This window comes from Strigops habroptila, chromosome 5 (genome assembly GCF_004027225.2).
Source record: "Strigops habroptila isolate Jane chromosome 5, bStrHab1.2.pri, whole genome shotgun sequence".
Classification (NCBI taxonomy): Eukaryota; Metazoa; Chordata; class Aves; order Psittaciformes; family Psittacidae; genus Strigops; species Strigops habroptila.
The window spans coordinates 6,466,946-6,475,790 of NC_044281.2; the positions used below are offsets into that span (position 1 = coordinate 6,466,946).

The window sequence follows — 8,845 nt, forward strand, 5'->3', positions numbered from 1 at the left end:
GGCGATGGGAACGATGCAGACCCAGAAGGTAAGCTGCGGTGTGGTAGGGGGGAATTGGGACGCTCTGTGTGTCCTTGTTGTGTGCAGACAGACTGGGACAGTCTTTAGAAAGCAGGGTGCAGGTCACAGAATCATAGCATCACAGGCTGGTTTGTGTTGGAAGGGACCTTAAAGCTCCTCCAATTCCAACCCCCTGCCACAGGCAGGGACACCTTCCACTAGAGCAGGTTGCAGGGCAGGAGCAGATTTGGGATGCTGGTGTGCTGGCATCCCCATGCTGAGATGAGGCAGAGCCAGGGATGCTAATCACAGACCTTGGTTGCTGGCTGTGCTGCTGTGAGGGGCTGGAGCGAGTGGCAGGGGAGAAAAACTCCAGCTTGAGCAATGTGTGAAGGCCCTTTTGGGGTGGTGACGCTGGTTACCATGTGGGTGATGGTTTAGGTCCCTCCTGTCCGCGATTCTTTGTGGGTGAAGGAGCCTTGTGGGGCACACAGGAGCTGAGCCCCCCCAGCCAGCACCACTGGGGATACATGGCTCCTTTGTCAGGGCATCAAAATTTGGCAGTGGGCACCCAGCCAGCGGGACACATCACTGCACAGGCATTGCCAGTGCCAGCATTCCCATTCCCAGCCTTTGGGAAAGGGGCACCTGCTTCCCACAGGCATCCCTGCTGCCAGCTACAGCTGCCAGTGCAGGGACTGTCCCTATGCCCGGTGCCATGTCCTTCTCCCAGCCCCTTGAAGCTGCAGGCAAAGAGTCTCTGTGCATGCACCATCTCAGGGCACACAGCACTATCGGTGCCAGCTGCCAGCTGGGAAAGGGGAGGCTGCTGTGTTCCAGCAGGGAATTCCAGAGGTTCCTAGACTTGTCCCTTATAAAGCCATCTGCCTGCCCCAGGTACAGAGCTGGTACACAGTACACAGGTACACAGCCATGGCAGAACTGGGAAGATGCTGCAATGGGCAACATCCCTCTTTCCTCAATGTTAAACCCACCTGCTGCCTGTGGCTGCCGGCACTGCTGAGCTCCTTATGAAAGGATGAGAGGCTGGGCAGGCTTGTGCTCTCCGGGTGAGCTGCAGAGGTGCTGGCACCCCATTTATCACCCCACGCAACCCCAGCAGCCGCAGCTCCTTGTCTCTCCTCTCAGCACTGGCATGGTCCCTGTTCAAGGCTGGAGCAGAAGCAATTGGTCTCTGTGTCATCTCTGCAGCCTCTTCCCAGCTGGTGGGTCCTGCTCTGCCTGGTGCCTGCCTTGCTGTGCCTGGGTGCTGGGGGGTTGGATGCTGTGCTGGGAAATGCTGCTCATGGCTCCTGGGGGCTTTTCCAACCATGCCTTTATGAGTTCAAACAGACATGGTTTCTGACAACCTCAGCTTTGAGGCAGGCTCGCTTTTTACATTGCTTTGGTGGAAATCCGCACTTCAGTGGATGTGTGGAAAAATGGTGTTTTCCAAGTGAAAATGAAATGAAAACCAGCCTGCCCCCTCCCTCCCTCCCTTCCTCCCCCAGTGAAATGTTATTTGGAAAGTGGGGCCTCTGGTTTGAAGTATTGGGAGCACAGAGACATCTTTCTCTTTTCTCCCTCCACTTCGCTGCTCCTTCCTTTGCTTCCATTTCCCTTATTTTCATTATGTCTCAAGTCCATTCCCAGCCGTCTCACACATCCCTCGCTCCTCTCGTCCCCTGTAGGGTGTAGGGTGTCACGAGAGGTCTGTTGAAGGGTTTAATGCGTTAAGTCCCTATTTTTCCATTTCTTTTTTTGCTGTCTCGGAACTGAAGCTCTCTATAGAAACTTTGTACTTCTTACTTGAATTAGGCTTTATAATTTGTGCCCACTTCCCTGGGGCTGTGCCTGTGAGCTGAGGTCCTGCCTGTGCGTAGGAAGGAAAGCAGATGGCTTCCCAGGAGCTGCTGGTTTAATTGTGGCTGGGGAGCCTGTTTGAATTGGCAGCTTGCTTAAAATCCCTGTGTCCTGCTGCACATCCTGGCCTCCCTGTTTGCGGAGGTGATGCTGTGCTGCAGTCCCATGCCTGCAGGTTGGATTTAACGCTGAGGATTGGGCAGTGCTGCATAAGCTTGTGTGTGTCAGCTTGGATGTGGTGTCCTGAGCATCACATATGAGGAACATGAATGGCTGTGCAGAGGAGCTGTGGCTGCCCCATCCCTGGCAGTGTTCAAGGGCAGGTTGGACACAGGGGCTTGGAGCAGCCTGCTCTAGTGGAAGGTGTCCCTGCCTGTGGCAGGGGGTTGGAACTGGATGAGCTTTAAAGTCTCTTCAACCCAGACTAGTCTGGCATTCTATGAAACCCTTCTTATTCAGAGGCTGCCCCCTTCACTGAGGTAAGTCTGCATATGGAATAGGTGCCTCACTCTTCTTCCAGCTCACCCCTTTGTGTCCATGCAAAAGGAACAGGCAAGACCCACAAGGAGGAATGCTGAGGGGTGATGGAGGCTGTGGTGGATGCTGCAGTGCTGGTGCTTTCGCAGCCATGTGAAGGGCACGCTGGGTGCTGGCTGCATGTCACGGAGCTGGCTGGTGGGGCTGAGACCAAAGGGATGCTGCAGGGAGCGGGGAGGAGGGACCCGGTGCTGTGGATCAGTGGCCATGAGACACTGTGTCTGTGCATTGTACGAGGAGCTGCTCACGTGGGTTCAGTCGAGCCAAAATATTCTTTCAGAGAGAGAAGGGACCAGATGTCTTATTATTGCTGCTGACAATGCTGCCTCCGAGCGCAGCGATCCATCAGGGGCTCGGCACAGACAAGTCCCTGACACGTTTTTACAGCAAGGCCAGGTTCTCACCACTTGTGTGCATTCGTACCCCCTGACAGATAGCTGTTTGACTTCGGTTTTGTTCAAAGTCGTGGTGGTGTCAAGCATAGGGCTCCTATTCAAGTGCCCACCAATGGTGGTCCACAACTCACTGTTTCCTCTTCTTTCATCGCTTTGTTTCCCTGTGACAGTCACTTGGGAACTTTTTCCTTTTTTATCTCACAGGGGTTTTGAAAGCCAGTTTTAAAGGATTTATTCGTAGCAAAACAGTGCCTCGAATAAGGACAGTAAAAATGACTTGGGAGTGGATGGTGTGGGGGATTCCTGTTTGCATCGATATGTTGCTGACATGATGCTTAATTGCTCTTTATTTTTGGTATTTTTTTCAACAAGTTGCTATATAGAATTGGCAGGTGAAGCCTCACAAGCACTGAGAAATGCAGCTCTCTACAGTGGGCAGCTCCTCCTTAGTAATGGTTCCTCTTCAGTGTGGCAGATGTGCTCCTGACTGCTCTGAGCACCTTGGCCGTGGGGGAGAATCAGTACCAGCTGTTTGTCCTGCTGTATAAACCTGTATAGGTAAGGTGTTGACTTTAAACTGCTTCCTAAGTGATGTGTGTGCCTAAAGTTGCCTCTAGGGAATAGACCTCAGACATGTCATGGGCTGCACAGACATGGAGCGCAAGGATGCCCCAGCCTGCAGCAGCTGGCAGTGTAAGCCCCCAGGGTGCTGGTAAGCCCCATGCAGATCAGTCCATGCAGCCCTGCTCGCAGAGTGCCAACATGATGTTTCTGTCCAGTTCTCCTGGTTATTAACAGTTTGGTTTTATAAATGAGGAGTCCTTTGTATTCTCCAGACGGTGACTTCCTGACGTACTTCTCCAGCTCAAGTTCCCCTTTGACTTCAGTGAGTATTTTCTGTGCTCGGGGAGCATTTTCCATCACTTGGAGCCTGAAGGGGAAGAGGATTTATGGAATGGGGAGCATGGAGCACCAACTCAGCAAATACCAAAGCATGTGTGTAAGCTTTTATACGCTGGAGATGTAAGTACACAAGTGGTCTTGATCTTAAGCCACTCTGTATTGCTGGGTCCAAAGGCTGAACTGAAAACATGCAACACAGTTTGCATGCTGGCATTTTGAGATGTCTTCTCTAAGGAGCGGTTTCTCTCTGCTGTTATTTTGCATCTTCTTCCAATCACTCTCAGTCTGTTTAACAGACTTACAGCCCCCCAGCACCCTCAGCACATGCTGAATGTCCCATTGTCAGTGCAGTAGATTAATCATTTTCTTATGGTCTTAGTCTCTGTTCTCCTAAATTTTGGCAAGGACATTATAATATCTGACCTATTACTGTTTCTCTCTCCTTCTGACCTGCTGACGTCCCCCTGCTATGGGTCATTATTATGGAGGTCTTTGGTGGCCCTTCCAATACTCTTATGCTTTCTCTAGAGATTAGCTTTCACTGCAGCCTTCAAAGTCATCTCTCCGCACATGGCAAGCTTCTTTCTATGCAGGTAAAGCCAGGAGTGCGCGTGTGTGTGTGTCTTGTGGCAGATAATGGGAGCATCTTCACTAGTAATTGTAAAGTCAGAATCTGTAATTAATTCTCCTATAACACTTTCTACCTCAAGGTGAGCCTTGCTCCATCTATTAGCGCAGGGAAGGGACGTGCTTGTCTAGAGGCAGAAGACAAAAATGGGAGCAGGGAGGATAGTGAACTGCCTCCTTTGAATGATAAATGTTGTTCCCTTCATGCCTTAAATAAAACGAGAGTTTGGCTAAACCCAATGAGATTTGAAATCTCGGAAACACAGACTTCAAAAGAATTGGACAAAATAGTCCTGGAACAGGCACCGGAGACCGCATCCACCAGATTCCTCTCATTCCGAGGCAAGCCCAGTGATACCTGTGTGAGTCTTTGTAAATGTTTGTTTAACCTGTTTCTGGCACTGTTGAAATGCTCCTCAGGAGCACACGCACGTGCTCGGGTTCTCCTGTTAACCCCCGTGAGCTGTGGCTTAGGGAAAAGCACCAAATACTGCAAGAGAGCTGTTAACACTTCATTATTTGCATAAGTGGTTTTTTAACCCCCTTCACCTTTCTTTTTTAATAGCAACTTGGAAGCCGTTTAAAACTCCTTCCATGAAAAGCTCTGTCAGAGAAGAGGTGGTTTTTCACAAACCTTCATGCGGAACTGATTATACAGCCCTATGTACTGGAGCGTTCCGTGGAAGGAGAACTTGATGTACCTCCATACACATTTACAGGCAGCAGGACTTGTTCTGCCAGATTCAAAGGAAAGAGAAGAGTCCCCTAGGGGTGAGAGTAATCTCTAGCAAAAGCAGATAGTGTCTGACAAACCTAATTAGTACTGAGGATTCAAAGTCTGCTGAGCTGGAGAGCATGGCAATATGGCCCTGTATTAGTCGGTAAGGATACATGCTTGAGGACCATGCAGCTTTGCCAAAGGAGAGATGCAGATTAAGGAAAAGCTGAAGTAGATGCTGAAGTATTTGTTGGTTGGCTGGACTAACCAAAAAAAGGGGAAAACAAACCACAGTAATCAAAAGCTCTTCAGTTGACCCTATTGAAGGCTTTTGGGGGACTCTTCAGAGAAAAGTTAAACCCGCTTTTGATTCAATATCTTTCATTTGCCCTGAAGAACTACATTTTTGTAGACTAACATGTAAAAAACCCCAACAAACACAACAGGTTCTGGGGTTTTTTTATAGGTAAAAAATAAAAGTAGCCCATAGCTGTATTTTCTGTGACTATAATCTATTGCTAAGCCTAGGGTGGTAGGCTAACAGCAGCTCATAGAAATGTGTCTCTGCAGGTGATGGCAAGCTGGCTTTTCCCTTCTGATCTGGGCTGATGGCTACCTTTTGGAGACCCTCCTGGTGACTAAGGGATGCACCGTGATCCTGTTTCCAAGCCTCCGATACTCACGTATCCCACTAGAAAGCTGATGGGAGAGTGGCATGTTGTAATACCATGAACTGCTTTGGAGGTATTGAACTGTAAGTGCATCAAGACATGATTTATATTCACCACTGGGCTTGAAATTTCTTCCAGGAGATCCTAGCATGCTTGTATGCCTGGGCCCTGCAGGTTACAGGAACACTAAGGAGATAGCTGAGCTCTCATGGGTGGTTGTGATTTGTGGGGTTCTTTAGGGCAGGCAGCTTCCCCAGTGGGTGTGTTTGGCTTTTTCTTATGTTCATTGCACAATTCCTTGGAATAACGCCTTTCACCTTGTCTCCACATGATTGGTTTTTCCTCTGCGTCCCACTCAGTGACTCAGGTCAAAGGCATCTTTTCTAGTGCACTGTTTCCTTTGGGGTTTTTTTTTTGCTTTTCCAGATGTGCATGAGCTCAAGGACAATAACTGGAATGGAGACAAGTGTTAAGGGCAGCACTGGTGCTCAGCTCTAGTTCTCTCAGAAGGTGAAAAGGACAAGGCTTTGATGTAGTACGGAGAATTCTCACTTTCCATCCAATTAAGGGTTGATGACTGGACCCCTTTGGAGCGGGGCGGGTGACCATTGAGCTGGTTTATTCTCTAGCAGCACTGGCAAGCATTTTGGATGAAACCACCACCAAAGTTATGGATTCAGTGTAAGACGCAGTGATTCAGCACAGATCCTTTCTAGAGACAGCCTCACGAAATGAGGGTCCAAAGTCCAAAACTGGGAGCTGTCTAGGCCTTCCTATTTATCTCTTAGCTGATGCTGTAAGTACCTCTGCTCAGCCTGGTTGATCTTGGAGTCTTTAGGGCAGTATAAGGTTCTATCTATGCTTTGGTCTCAACTATCTACTGACTGAGGTTGATCAGGACAGAGAAATCAGGTACCTGCATGTCTCAGTTTAAAGGCTCAGCTTCCCCAGATCCCCAAGCTCATGGGATGATACCTGCTTGTAAATCCAGCTGTCACTCTATCTATTGGCCATGGAGCTGCAGGACATGATGTGCCCACACTCTTTCCCCTGGAAGGACTTGGTTGAAACACTTGCCTAAGGGAACTTGGACCACTTGCTTTTTGTTTGCCAGCCTGAAAGATCCCCACCACAACTTCACCTCTGATACTGTGCAGAAAATAAGTGGCAAAGACTGATGGGCAAGGAAAGCAACCAGTACCACCTCCTCCCACCACCTGGAGTGCTATAAGAGGACTGCCCACTGGGTCACAATTCCCCTTTGGAGACCCCAGCACCATCCATGTCTCCCTACAAGGAGCGTCCAGGATCAAGGCACACAGATTTCCAGCTTGGACTCTCCACAGCCAAAGAAAACCGCTCAAATACTTCTGAACTCCTGAAAGACCCTTAGATACTCTACTGATAAGCCCAGAAATGCTTGGGTTACTATCTGCTAATAACCATGGAGGTGTGCCAACACTGGGAAGAGCTCATGCTGTCATCGCGACATAGGGGGAAAAAGCTGGCTGAACAGTCAGACACCTTCATGCATGTTTCTGAAGAGCCCAGGCTGATGTGCTCAAAATGGGGTGTTTGGCTGCAGGGTTCCTACTAAGTTCTGATCTGGCTCTTGAAATCCCAGCCCGTATGTAAGTCAAGCTGGCTTGATTCAACTTCTTCTTTCCTACCCAGCAGGCAATGCCTTATTCTGAAGTGGGAAGGAATGTGCCTCTGGTATGCTGAGACTATGGATTTCTGATGGGTTCTGGCCTCTTGCTTCCTGGGATATGTATTTCTCTTTGCAGTGAAGAACTGTGCTTTCCATCCTGCTGTGAAGCCTCCTTAGATGCTCCTACCCCAGGTAGACCCTTCTTTCAATTCTTGTCCCCAAGCTGAGGTTTTTAACTGAATTCCTCCTGTTAGAGTTTCCTCCCTTTCACGTTGTGCAAAGACCTGGCAGTGGGGTCAGGGCTTGTAATCTGCAGCTGGCCTGAGGTCTTGTGATCCAAAGCACCGTGAAAGAAGCTGGGAACGGGCAGGAGGAATTCCTGTGGATCTCAGAGGGAGCAGTGTCTGATGTGGAAGCACATATGCTTTTGTCTAAAATGAAGTCCATGCAGCCAAGCCCCTTCGCATTGGAATTACAATGTTAATTAGACCTGACTGGGAATTTCCCAATGTTGATATACAGGGATTTTTGCAGATTGAAATTGCACTGACAGACTGCAGTCAGTCAGTGGTTTTGCCAAAAGCATGTCTTGAACAGAAAACAAACCCAAACTCCCCTTTAGAACACACCTGACCTGACATACCCATAGTCACACAAGAAGTCTGTGGCAGAGCAAGGAGCAGGAGTGCTGCTTTTCTTTTCCTTGGGCCCGCATTTGGTGTTACGGGGTTGCTTTTCCAGCTGGGAGTGCCCTCAGCCAGAGCTTGGCTCCACCAGAGCAGAGTTAGTGTGCTTAGTGTCTTCATCATCAGTGCTTCCACCTGCAGACATGTAGAGGGGGGGAAATGGAGCTGAGATCATGTGAAGTGATCATTGCAGGAAAAAGAGGCTGAAAGTACATCCCTTTCTGCCTCCTGTCTGTGGCTTTTCAGCTGCCCATGAATAACCGGGTGGCTGCTGGGAATAGCAGGAACACAACTGTCATCTCTGCTGTTCTTCGCCAAGATGAGGCGGTCTGAAAGAAATTAAAAATATGTTTTTTCATCTTGTTGTTACAAGAGCTCATAGAAGCTCCTCCTCTGTGCTCTGACTATGGGTGAGGTGGTTGCGGTCTCACTCCTCGTCTGGCATTTCACAGAATCACAGAACCATAGAGTGGTTCGGGTTGGAAGGGACCTTAAAGCTCATCCAGTCCCAACCCCTTGCCACGGGCAGGGACACCTTCCACTAGAGCAGGTTGCTCCAAGCCCCTGTGTCCAACCTGGCCTTGAACACTGCCAGGGATGGGGCATTTCATTACAGTACAGCTTTGTATGGGTGTGAAGGAGTATCTTGAAGTGACACCTCTGTAATGGACTTAAGAGAACCAAAATGTTAAGAAGTCTGAAGGGCTTCTTAGATTGATCATTTCTGGCTCGTGTCTCCAAACACAGCACACCATTTCCCCTCATTGCAGGCTAGACAGGGCTTAATGGACTAT

The 8,845-nt window shown here is 49.2% G+C and overlaps 1 long non-coding RNA gene across 1 annotated transcript; it reads left to right on the forward strand.

Moving 5' to 3' along the window:
* Positions 1-3,478: 3,478 nt before the first annotated feature.
* On the forward strand, positions 3,479-4,935 carry LOC115608210. The gene is made up of 2 exons (XR_003991482.1): positions 3,479-4,291; positions 4,549-4,935. It is a non-coding gene; the product is annotated as an uncharacterized LOC115608210 (long non-coding RNA).
* Positions 4,936-8,845: the final 3,910 nt, after the last annotated feature.